This window comes from Canis aureus, chromosome 28, assembly GCF_053574225.1.
Source record: "Canis aureus isolate CA01 chromosome 28, VMU_Caureus_v.1.0, whole genome shotgun sequence".
Classification (NCBI taxonomy): domain Eukaryota; kingdom Metazoa; phylum Chordata; class Mammalia; order Carnivora; family Canidae; genus Canis; species Canis aureus.
Genome location: NC_135638.1, coordinates 33,189,359 through 33,201,564, shown reverse-complemented (window position 1 = coordinate 33,201,564; position 12,206 = coordinate 33,189,359). Strand labels below are relative to the sequence as shown.

Below are 12,206 nucleotides of genomic sequence, written 5' to 3'. Positions count from 1 at the left end.
ATTATATTCTTTTATTCACTAAGCTCTGCCCTCCACTCTTTAAATTCTCTTTTCTAGTCATTTCTAGAAGTTTAGGCAATAGCCTGGATGCTAGGTTCTTCTTCCTTCTTTTCCCAAATGTCTATAAGGAGTGAACTATCACACATAAGAAAAGCATACATCCACTCCAAAAAATAGGAATGAGCACTAACCACATGAAAAAAACACCAAGAATTTAAGATAAATATAACGCTTAAGGGACCAGGCTCAGAAAGCAATAGAGGGGTGATAAAAAAAGCTTTCTTGAGAGAGTACAGTCTGTCTCAGAAGTCAACAAGAGACATTGCCACTTAACCTCTCTCTTGCCTCTGAGAACTAGTAGCATAGAAGTCCTAGCAGTGTATACAAGAAGCCCACTGGGATTTCCTGGTATGGTAATTGCACTAATTAGACAATCACCTAGTTGTGTATGGGAAGAGCCCAAGAATTATTTCTAGCATAAATAATCACAAGAAGTAGAAAAATAACTTTTTGGAGGGGCAGGAAAGGGGGCTTTTCTCACCACAGTCTCCAAATTACATCTCCCTGTAGCTCTAGCTTCTTTGAATTTCTCTTAGGAATTAGAAAGAGAGGAACTGACTTTGCACATTCATATTAGCTGCCTCCTTCTCAATGAAACACAAATAAAATAAATCAATGAAATATTGATTTGTGTTCTCAACTAAATTTAAAAGGGCCCTATATTTGACATTAGAATAAGCAGTTTTGAAGAGGAGAAAATATAGACCAAAAATGATTTATTCTTGAGAAGTTGAATATGTCAGTGGGAATAGTAATACATTTGCAGTGGGCATTGTCATTTGCTGTGCCCACCTCCTGCTTCTCAGCTGAGTCCCAGCCAACCCCAGCTTCACAAGTGGGTCCTGAGCCATCCTGTGCTCTGCAATGATAAAGAACAAAGGGTAAGGTAGGGAACCAAGAGTTTTTGGACACACATACACACATATTCTCCTTTGAAAAGCAGTTATATTAATGTCATCTGGAAGCAAAATGTTAAGCCCCAAAGGAAAAAGATATAGAATCAAATAAGCTAGACAAGAACTATATAACCTTACATTCGAGTTGAAAATATCATTATGTGCACAGGAAGTATTTTTATTTTAAAAAATTTATTTGCTTCACATACTCAATATTCTAGAAGCAGTAACAAACCCAGTAACAACAATAACCATAGCCCAAATTTTGGTCTGTAAGAACAATTTGCCATGAAAAGAAGCCAGTTTTAATTGGAGAAATGATTAATTCCATAGATTGAGCAAGCAGTGTATTGAATGAGGTTGAAAGATCTTGTAACATCAAAATGGAAGGAAACTTGATGGCTACTAGATTCAGGTCAAAATACTAGAAGAAGCAAATTTGGATAGGCTTCTAGGGACCAAATGGAACAATATAAGCAATAAAAATAAGGAATGAATTGAAGCATCAAATCTGTCATTTTAAAAAACATGAATTTGTAATGACTAGGGAAAGATCTTACTTAGCTTTGGAGATTGCTAGGCCAATTCTTTATTCTAAAACTTGCCAATAAAAGAAAATAATAAATACCTGTCTTAAACTATATTTTGGGATAACCAAAGAGTTGAGGAGGAAAATATTTTCTTTGTTGAAGATTTACAGCTAAGGAAAGCTGTAGGGATGACAGAATCAGAGTACCTCCATTTTACAGAACTAATGAAAGAAGGGGCTCATGGGCCTTGACAGTAATAATCAATGGCTGCTAACACCATTGGGTGTAGGGATAATAGCAAAGTTTAGAAACGGATGTCCAAGGCAGATAATATCTAAACATGCTCAGTCATCTTCCGATGGCAAAAAGATGAATAATCCAGTGTCACGTGCCTCCTGACATCATGCAGTTATGTGCACAGCATCATCTAAGTCTTTTTGCCAAGGAACTAAAATTGATCAAGCTTCTGAACCCAGTGATATTTGAACTGCAGAGGATAAGAGGAACACATTGAAAGGCATCACAAGTGTGCAATCAACTAAAGACCTATAATGAGAAATTTTATAGGGCAAACACTTATATTCTTCAACATAGAAATTTGGGGAGCAGGGGAAGGAACTGGTATAGAGCTACAAAAGCTATCAACCAAATGCAGTGTGGATCTTTAAACTTGATTCGAATGAAGTAAGTATGCAGAGGCTTTTATGAGATAATTAAGAAAATTCAAACACCAACTTGACCTGAAATGATATTTTTTTAAATTACTATTATTTTTAGATGTCATGATGGCATTGTCATGTTTTAAAAAATCCCATCTCTTAGCAATATTTACAGATGGAATTATATGATTTTTGCAATTTGCTTTACATTATTAAATTTTATAGGTACTATAATGGTATTCTAGTTATGTTAAAAAACCTTTCTCTTAGAGATATGTGCTTAAGTATTGGCAAAATACATTATACGATTCTAGAATTTGCCTTAAAATAATTGTGTTGTGGGGTGTAGGGAAAAGTTTTGGGAGAAGGAACAGCAGCCATATGTTGATCATTGTTGAAGCTAGGTATTAGATTGATTATATTATTAACTGATTTCTTTATATATACAAATATTTTATAATAAAAAGAATATAGAAATACTCATTAGTGTAAAAAAAGTTAGGAGTATTTAACTTCCTTTTAAGAATGCAAATTAACTGAAATTCTTGTAGTAAAAAAAAATGATCTGAAATCTAGACTATCCAAAATTTATATTCTTTCTTTCTTAAAATAACTAAACATTTTTATCCTTTGAATTCCATTTTATTCTGTATTTGCCTTTTTATTACTGTATTTATAAGGATTTAAAATTTCTTTGTATGCCATCACAGACTTTTATCTTTCCAAGTAGACTTTCATGCTTTGAACAAGAAACACAGATTCTCCTTGGTCCATCTCCTATTGTAATATTTGACATATTTTAGGTAATAGTAAATATTTGACAACTGGATGACTGAATGAAAAAATCAGCGAATGCCTACATCTACTTAGAAAGAAAGAGAAGAAAATACTTAAAGGAGAAAATCAAATTTGATTTATTAAGAGAACATGAATAAACAATGCATAAGGATCATAAATATTCCAAAAAAATTTTTAATTTCCTCAAGTTATATGTGTGTGTGTGTATCTAGTGCTGTATACAATGACAGAATAGAACACAGAAGAGCATCTAGTGATAGGAATAAAGATCAGATAAAATATTAATGAGAGCTATTTATTTTACCATCCTGCATAACAGTAAATGGAAATGCCTCTGTGTATAAATGATAACATAAAGAGAGCAAATAAGGTAATATTGAAGGTGACTTTAAAGGTGAAGTCTTTTTGAAATTCCAATTCTGTAGGACTAGTGCATTCTCAAGGCAAAGTAAAATTGCTCTTTAGTTGGCCAGAGATTAAAGCTGAACCTCTGTCAGGGGTGGTTTAGTTCTGCCCAGTGAACGGGATGTACTGTCCCTGAGGCAATATAATTCAGTCTGTTCTTGCTTCAATTTGAGCACTAGTTAGCCAAGAGCTTATTCCCTGAAGCACAGTCTAGAATCCTGTACCATACATCCTAATTTATAAAGCCACTTGTCAAGCACTTCTCAAAATGCGAATTGCCCAGAAAGTAGTCTCAGAGCTAAAGAAGTCTTGGGAAATTGAAGTTGGCCTTTGGCTCTTCCATGTTCCGCCTTAATAAGTACCTCACGATCATCCCTGCCTAAAGTCTTTGCCTTTACCAAGCTCCAGCCCTCAGACTATATATCCTCCATCCCAATCCCCATCTCTGTCGCACCATCACCATCCCCATTCAAAGTTAACTCAGGCACGTCTTTCATAACATTCTTTAAAATGCATATTCTGTACCTAGACTGCTGACTTTTACACTAACACATTCTCCTTTTCCTTAAGATTTTATTATTTATTCATGAGAGACACAGAGGGAGAGGCAGAGATATAGGCAGAGGGAGAAGCAGGCTTCCTGTGGGGAAATCCATGCGGGACTCGATCCCAGAACCCCAGGATCACAACCTGAGCCAAAGGCAGATGCTCAACCACTGAGCCACCCAGGTGCCCCTCCTATTTAAAAAAAAAAAAGAGAGAGAGAGAGAGAGATTTTATTTATTTGAGACAGAGAAAAAGTGGGGAGGAGGACCAGAGGGAGAGGGAGAAGCAGGTTCCCCGCTGAGTAGGGAGTGTGATATGGGGCTAGATTCTAGGACCATGAGATCATGACCTGAGCTAGAGGTAGATGCTTAACTGGTAAGCCACCCCAGGTGTCCCCTCTTCTTCTCCTTCAGCTTGATACTTGAGCCTGGATACCTAACTCACAATAATTTTAGCATGATCCCAAGTGGCACATATTCAACTTTAAAATGAGGTGATACCCAAAGTGCTTTCAATGAGGCATCAGACCTTTAATCATTATCAGATCCCTAAAGGAGAGCTCCTTAATCATTCTGGCCTATTATCTTTATTAAGAAGTTCTGGGCACCATTACCTTCAAACAAGCTCTGAAAAATAGGCTCTGACTCCTAATGTCAGGAAATGTCAAACTGTTCCCTTTCTCCCAATCTTACCTATATGAGGATGATTTCATTATGAAATTCATCTTGGGCTTTTCAGTCCAGATTCTTACATATTTATTTTACATGGATAACTGTTTACTTGTGCAAAAAAAAAAGACATATAGCACAAAAATAGAAGAGATAAAATATATCTGGGGAGTAAAACCATAAAAATTTCTGTTAACCAATATACTAGTAGAAAAATGATCTCAGTACAAATTTTATTGTTGCTTTCTCATGTGTTGAAAGAAGGAAAGAAGAAAAGAAAGAAGGAAAGAAGACAAAGGGCGTCAAGCGGGCAGGCAGGAAACGACAAAGCAGAAAGGCTATTTTGTGAGATAAATATGTACATTTATTTTTATATAACAAACACAGAGACTTACTCTGTGTACTTTAAAAATGCTTATTTATAGATTCCTAAAACTCTAACAGGTAGAAACTATTATCTTCTTTGTGCAGATGAACAAACTGAGGAACACAGAGAGTGAAAGATTGAAGTGCTTTGTCCAAGGTCATGCATTAAACACAGCAAATGGTAGCACATTAAACACAGTTCACCAAAAACAAATCACTTTCTTTATAATATAAGCAAAGGTGCTAAATAAATATATTATTGAAGCTTATAATCTGGCACAAAAAGTGTAATAAAAAAGACAATATCCTTCTAATAAAAAGAAGTTTAGTAAATTTAAGCAAATGCTATATTTTGTCACAATCTGACATTTGAAAAACCTTTAATAAATTTTACCAATGCCACCTTTTTGGCTACTTTAGCTCCTAATTAGCATGACGCTAACATTGTTAAATGTTATCTGTAGCAATCCTTAAATGTATTCAATTTCTTTTTAAATCAGAGGAAAAATATTCTATTATAGTAAGGACTTGGAATTGCAAAGTCACAAGAAGAAAGAATAAGGAGGAGGAGGAGAAAATGAAGGAAGGAAAGACAGAAAAAAATAAAAAAGAAAGAGGGAGGAGGAAATAAGAAAAAAGAATGAAGGGAGAAAGAATACTTTCAGAAAAACTTGCATTTATGCTTATAGCACATAATAATCACTTAGAAACTTTTTGGAAAGTTTTTTTTTTATTTTTTTACTTTTGATAATCTTAGGCAAAACAGTAATTTCATTGCCACTTTATTTTGTAGCTCCTATGCTTTCATTCTATTTTTATTCATCAAAATTGATTGGATATAATTGCACTAGACACCAGCACTTTGAAAACATGCTCAAAGTTTGAAGTCTTTTATCTCTCTGGCTACTCTTTAAGTTGCATGATCATAAATTATTATCTATAGGAGTACCTGGGTAGCACAGTTAGTTAAGTGTCAGACTGTTGATTTTAACTCGAGTCATGATCTCAGGGTGGTGAGAACTCCACGCTCAGCTGGGGATCTGCTTGGGATTCTCTCTCCCTCTGCCCCCTCCCAGCCTACTCTCTCTCTTTCTAAAACAAAGAAATAAATCTTTAAAAATAAAATGATGAATTATAAAGAAAATGTCAAAGATCAGAGAACTTTTCTAATTGCCTCTAAGAATATTGACAAACTGCCCTAGATGAAGGAAAAATACTCCTAAATATTGTTAAGACACACTAAAAGTGTTGGCCAAGAAGATAGATCTTTTTGATGGAAGAAATGTGATTTGAAAACCCAGTTTGGGTGCTTTACATATTAATAAGCGATTCTAACAAAGATTTTCTCAGACATTCCATTGAGATAATATAAAAAATGTATCCATTGCTGGAAGCTGACAGGAGCTTCTGAAACAATCTTTTGGCTAAAAAGGCTCACAGAGACCACAGGAAGTTCTGACAAAGTAGTAAATTGGACATAAAGTCCTTTGTAATCTGCCAAAAACCACAGGTCCTCTAGTCTACTTCAAGGTTGCCACTGACAATAAATATGTGAAAAGTGTTATTTAATGAAGTGGAGAGAGTCTAATTTGCCCAGAGATTTCAGAAGTGTGGTGATCCACTGCACTGCTTACACCAGACCTACGGTTACATTCCCTTTGATCTTGGATCTGCTTGGCCAACAAGGGGAGAGGGCAGGGAGGGCATGTATATACTAAGACAAACTAATTTTCTCCATATAAATACATGTGTTCAAATATTTAAGAAATTTCATGCATCATCGCCCTAGAGGTTCAGTGTCAATTTACAGTCAAAACTGAATTTTACCCTAAAGCAATCTTTTTCATTTACCAATGATGCCGGCTGGTCTCTAAATGTGTCTGCCTATTCAGTGGTTATGAGCAATGCCTTTGACCATAATTCACGAGGGCTTTTAGAAAGAAAGAGCCCTTCTGCAAAGTATCTACTGACGGTGCTTCTGTCTGACTCATCCCATGCCTTCATTAAACTGATCCATTTATGTTTAAAGTTGATTCTTTCCCATTGCCTAAGATGTGAAACAGAATTTGCTATTCCATGGTGCTCTGTACTTTGCAATCTGTGTTTATAATGATGTCCTGGAGGCAGTTCTGGCATTCTGCAGCTTCCTCACAATAATCAAAGAAAAAAGCAGGCTGTATCTACCAAACTCTGGAGCAGCATTATCAACAACTCTTGTCCAGATTGTACATTCTAGAAGGTGAGGGGATCCAGAAGCCAGATCATACAAACAGAATAGACAAGAAGCTTCCTCATGAACTTGAATCGTAAGAAGAAAACTAGGTTCTTTTCATACCCTCCTATAAAACATGAAGTGCATAATGCAAACAAATTCAGAGATACAATGAACTGTATGCATTATAGATCTAGTTCCAATAAATGTAACACGTGGTGGTTAAAGCAGAGACATTAACTCAAATTATACATTATTTTTCATACAGTCATGATATGTTTATGGAACATCAATAAAATCACTGGTTGAGGAAGACAAAAAAAAAAAAATCAGTATCTCCCACATCAGGAGCTGTTTCTCTCAAAAATTTCCTTGGAAGAGCATTTGTCATGAAATCAGCATAGTCCTAAAGCATAGTCCTCTTATTACCAAGATTCTGTTCCTTTTCCCTGAAAGTACAATCTCACAAGCATCTTGGTAATGCCATTTAAACCATGGCCAGAAATCAAAACCCAGCCACTGGCTGAGAATGGATTTTGCAGAATTTTACAACAAAACACTAGGATTAAATATGACACATTTTAATGCAAAAATGCATATTATTTATTATTTTTCATATTGGTTGATATGTGCAGAGTTAACTGTGCCTAAATATCTGTCATAGTTCATAAATTCCTTGGACTATAGAAGAGATTTCTTTATTTTTCATACATTTTATCCTTTAAAAAAATCTTGAAGAAGTTTTTATTTATTTTTAAACCTCTACTAAATATTCAATAAAGGTGCTTAACTTTCAACAAATCTCCTACCAAAAAACAAAATCCCATCTACTATTAAATAATTAAGTAAACAAAAGCAAAGAGCATGGTATAATTTTTTATTGCTATTTTAAGCATCACAAAGAAAACAACACATTATTTCAATATCACTTTTTAGCCAAAGCATTTTAATGTCTTGGGATAATGTGATACCAGAAATAGCCCCTTGTATCAGCTTTTGTGTCTATCTCTAGGCACTGGAAAATTCTTGGCACCTTTACAAATATTTTTGTCCTTCTAGCATAAGGGTAGAAATCCCTGAATAGGCCAGTAAATAATAATAACACATAGAAGCTATTATTATTATTATAGAGACAAACATAACATTCAAAATGTGTATTGAAAAAAAATGAGCTGCGTTAACATCAACCAGATTTATTTATTTATTTGTTGGCATTGTTCATCTCTTCTGGCATAAGCTTGCTTTAAACATGGAATTCTTTTAGGAAACAAAGCCCAGGAATAGGCGTTGACCCCCTGACATTAATGAGAGTCCTGTTTTCTGAGAAAACGTACTACAGAGAGAAGGGGGACGAGAACTTGGCCGTAGATCACGTCAACAAAGCTTAGCCAAACATGTATGCAAAGAAATCTTATTCCAGAGTTGGCAGGGCTCTATAGAGAAAGCACAAATCCTTGGTGTCCTGTTGTATGGGGAATCTGGCTTCTATCAAACTACAGAAACAGAGACACCAGCTTTCTTTACATTTTGAAAGGAAATAGCACTCATCCTGACAACAGGGGCATTATTTGAGTCCAGAGTTCATTTTAAATAAATATATATGGTCAAACAAAATGATCTGACATAAGCCAACTGATGGATACATTGCCCTGGGGAATGCTGCACAACAAAACATGAGGTACAGCGGCCCATGTGGAGAAGAGGGACCCCTGTGAACGCAGATCCTTGACAGTTCACTGGCCCTGCCAGGTAATTCAGAAGAGAGTCCGCATAGCAAAAAGAGACTGGTAATAAATAACGACTTAGCAGTTCTGTAGTTAACAGAAGGGAGCATTCACTTACATTGTAAATACTACAGAATCCAGATTTGGCTTCGTATTAAACGTGGATTAAGTACTAGAGCATTGGGAACAAAGTGTGGGATATTAGGTATCTGTTTCCTTAAAGTTTATTTTTACCTTATAAATATTTTCCTCACTTGATGTAAAAGATATTAAGTAAATCTGGAATCCTATTTTGCCCTTTAACTGTGAATTCAGAAGTGTCCAGGAAATGGCCACATATTCCACAAATGTCCCTCCATTCCCAAGCTACTGTCCTAAAATGCCAACGTTTCAAGATCAGGATGAAACAGTCGCACTGCAGATGCTAAGAAACTCTGGCATTCTCATTAACTATAGCAAGTTTCAGAAAATGAGACATTTCCTACTAAATCAGCTCCAATTTATTTTCTGTCTTTTGTGGGATACTGCAACCCATTTAGCAAATTACTTTTGTTACTATAGTGATACACTCAACCCTTTTAAACTCACATCAAGGTTTTCTTCAGTTTGCTGTGTTTGGAGGATGCATCAGTGTTTGCTGAGGCAAAACTTTTAGAAGGATACTCAAATACAGGGTGTAGTCTAGAGATCATTTAAGAGTTACAAGACATTTGAAAAATCACTTTTCCTGCAACATAGTTCATCACCCACCCAAGTGGTTCCCAGGAGAAAGATGGTGGACATTGGCTATTATGATGACCTATCCTGATCAGCTGCTGGGCTTGGGGGAACCATGCTCCAACATTGTTGTCTAGAAATTCTATTTTGCAATCTCTTAACCCCATCACTGCCACATTGAACCCCTTCTTCTGATGGGATATCTCAGGTGGTTCTTCTGATGGGATATCTCAGGTGGAAATAGGGGATAAGAAATAGTTTCGAGGGAAGGGCCAGGAGGCAAGCATGCAAGAAACCAACAAAGGGGCCATGCCCTAGGGAGTGAACACTGGAGCAGGGGCTACATTGGCTGTTTGACTGAGGTTTGGAGGTGACAGACTTTTAACTGATTTTAAAGAGTGAAAGCCAAGTACATGGTGTACTATTTTTTCATCCGACCTTGCTACATAGTATGTGGTTAGCACAAAATCAATTAATTTTCAATATTATTCAATATTAAATATTATTATTTCAATTTTAAATGGTGGAAACTTGGAGGAATGAAGGAAGAAGGGGAAAAGAGGAGTGTGAAAAGTGAAAATAAGTTCCAATGATACTTACTCTGTGTTTGTATCACATTTCCCCTTCTAGGCACTTTTTCTCATTTCTCTCTGGTGAGGGCTTTCAGCCCCTGGCACATATTCAGCACCCTCTCCTGGTCTGTACCCTCCTCTGAAATCCTTCTTTTACCACCAAGCATTCTTTTTTTACATGTGCCCTTTAAATATTTTTATGACAAAATGTTAATTTTTCAAAAAGCCACAGTAAGCGTCCCACATTTTCATTTATGAAATTCTGGATTATGGCTGTCCACTGACACTGTCGTGATTATTTGTTAAGACCTTGAGGCAAGACCATGTTCATGTAGCTCATGATGTTATATAAAAGTGAAAATTGTAGAATCTGTACTCATGAATGCTTTTGCTTTCAGATTTTCCTCCCCCAGTTTACCAAGATATAATTGACACAGGAACTTTCAGATTCTTATGCTACAGAGTTCTGTGCCTGAAATTGGCTTTTTATATCTTGAGGTAATTAGATTGCAAAAAATTCACTTTATATATATGTTCGTGTGTGTGTGTATATATTTTTGAGATTCCAATTTGTAAAAACCTACCTAGGGTTGTCTTCACTAGCAAGACATTGAAGAATCAAGAATGGGCTTGAGGAATCCATAAAGACTGTATGAAATCTGAGATTTGACCAAAGTTCTTGAAAATTATTCTATAAACCTGGGGGGAAAAATCAGTACTTCCAAGAAACTACTAGAGAAAGGGAATCCGATTACAAAAAGCCTCAAATGACACAACCGTTTATATACTACATGAAGAGAAAGGGCAAAATGTCAAGAGAATGTTTTTAAAAGTGAAAGAGAGAGAGAGAAGAGAATATATGGAAATACAGAGTCTGGACTGGGAAAAACAAAGGGGCAAAGTAAAAAGACAGGCAGCAATGTGCGTAACCCAAACAAAGAGCAGCCTTGAGGAAGGGATCATCAGCACTTGGTGTCCTGTCGTTGTCACATCCCAATGGTTTCATGCCAAGGAGTGTGACTCATGGACATAGTCCTTATTGTACAAGTGGTAATCTCGTCCTGGTCTGCCATTCAGAGACTCTGAGTGCTTCATCCCATAAAATCCTTTTCTTATACGTTTGCAAAATTAAAAAAAAAAAAAAACCTTATTGAATAGTTCTTCAATTCTGATTTATTTAGAATCACAGTTTAAGATTCTCGTTCTTTTTATGAATAAATGGCCTAGTGATGAATAATTTGATGCTGGAGGAGAAAAAAATTGATAATTTTGTAGAGAAAAGTTGAAATCCAATCTCTTAGCTTATGTTCCCTAAAACAAAGAAAAGAGTTTGGATGCAGGTGATTGGCAAGAAAGACAAGAGAAGGAGCTGGAGCCAGATAAGGAAGGACGGGAAACCAGTAAAGTGTACATAGTTAAGCCTGCAGCTGTGAGAAACCTCCCAAAATTTTCCAGCTAGGCTGGGAGGACCAGGCATTTACCCACCAAATGCCATCCCCCATGGCTCTAGGGCTGTCCCTAGGAGTATTAACTCCTCTGCATTTCTCACTTGTGTCTGGATCTGCACTGAAAAGGCTTCTGTTTCTTAAGAAAACAAATAAGCTGAAAGGACTGGGGCAGAAAAGCAGAGATGGACAAGAGTGGTGGTGTGGGATGCACTGTGATGGGCACACAAACTGTTCACCACAGCTTCAGACAAAACCAGAAACACCTTAGCAACTGTCACACAACTCAGACCTGTTCATAATCCCCCAATAAACTTTGTCACTGACCAAGGTGACTTCAAGGTGGCAGCCAGGACAAACGCTAACAAGCACACAATAAGCAGTAAGACAATCTTCGATCCCCACTGATGCAGTTATTACCAACAATGGATTTACCACCCAACTCCACCTGACCGCACCCCCCAGATTTCTCTCACCCTCAGCCAACCCTCCAGCTGCCCTAGGTGGTCTGACTGACTAAAGGGTCCTGACTCCCATATCCTAGGGTCTGAGAGCCCTTGGTTGCTTTGCTTGGTTGTTAGGGTTGCCTGTTGGCTATTGTCATAGAG

General features: G+C 36.6%; 1 long non-coding RNA gene across 1 annotated transcript; it reads right to left on the bottom strand.

The window, feature by feature from the left end:
- Positions 1-784: 784 nt before the first annotated feature.
- On the bottom strand, positions 785-10,998 carry LOC144300240 (uncharacterized). Its single transcript, XR_013366829.1, has 3 exons — positions 10,738-10,998; positions 10,182-10,338; positions 785-919 (listed from the first exon to the last, which is right to left on the bottom strand). It is a non-coding gene; the product is annotated as an uncharacterized LOC144300240 (long non-coding RNA).
- Between the last annotated feature and the right edge of the window lie 1,208 nt (positions 10,999-12,206).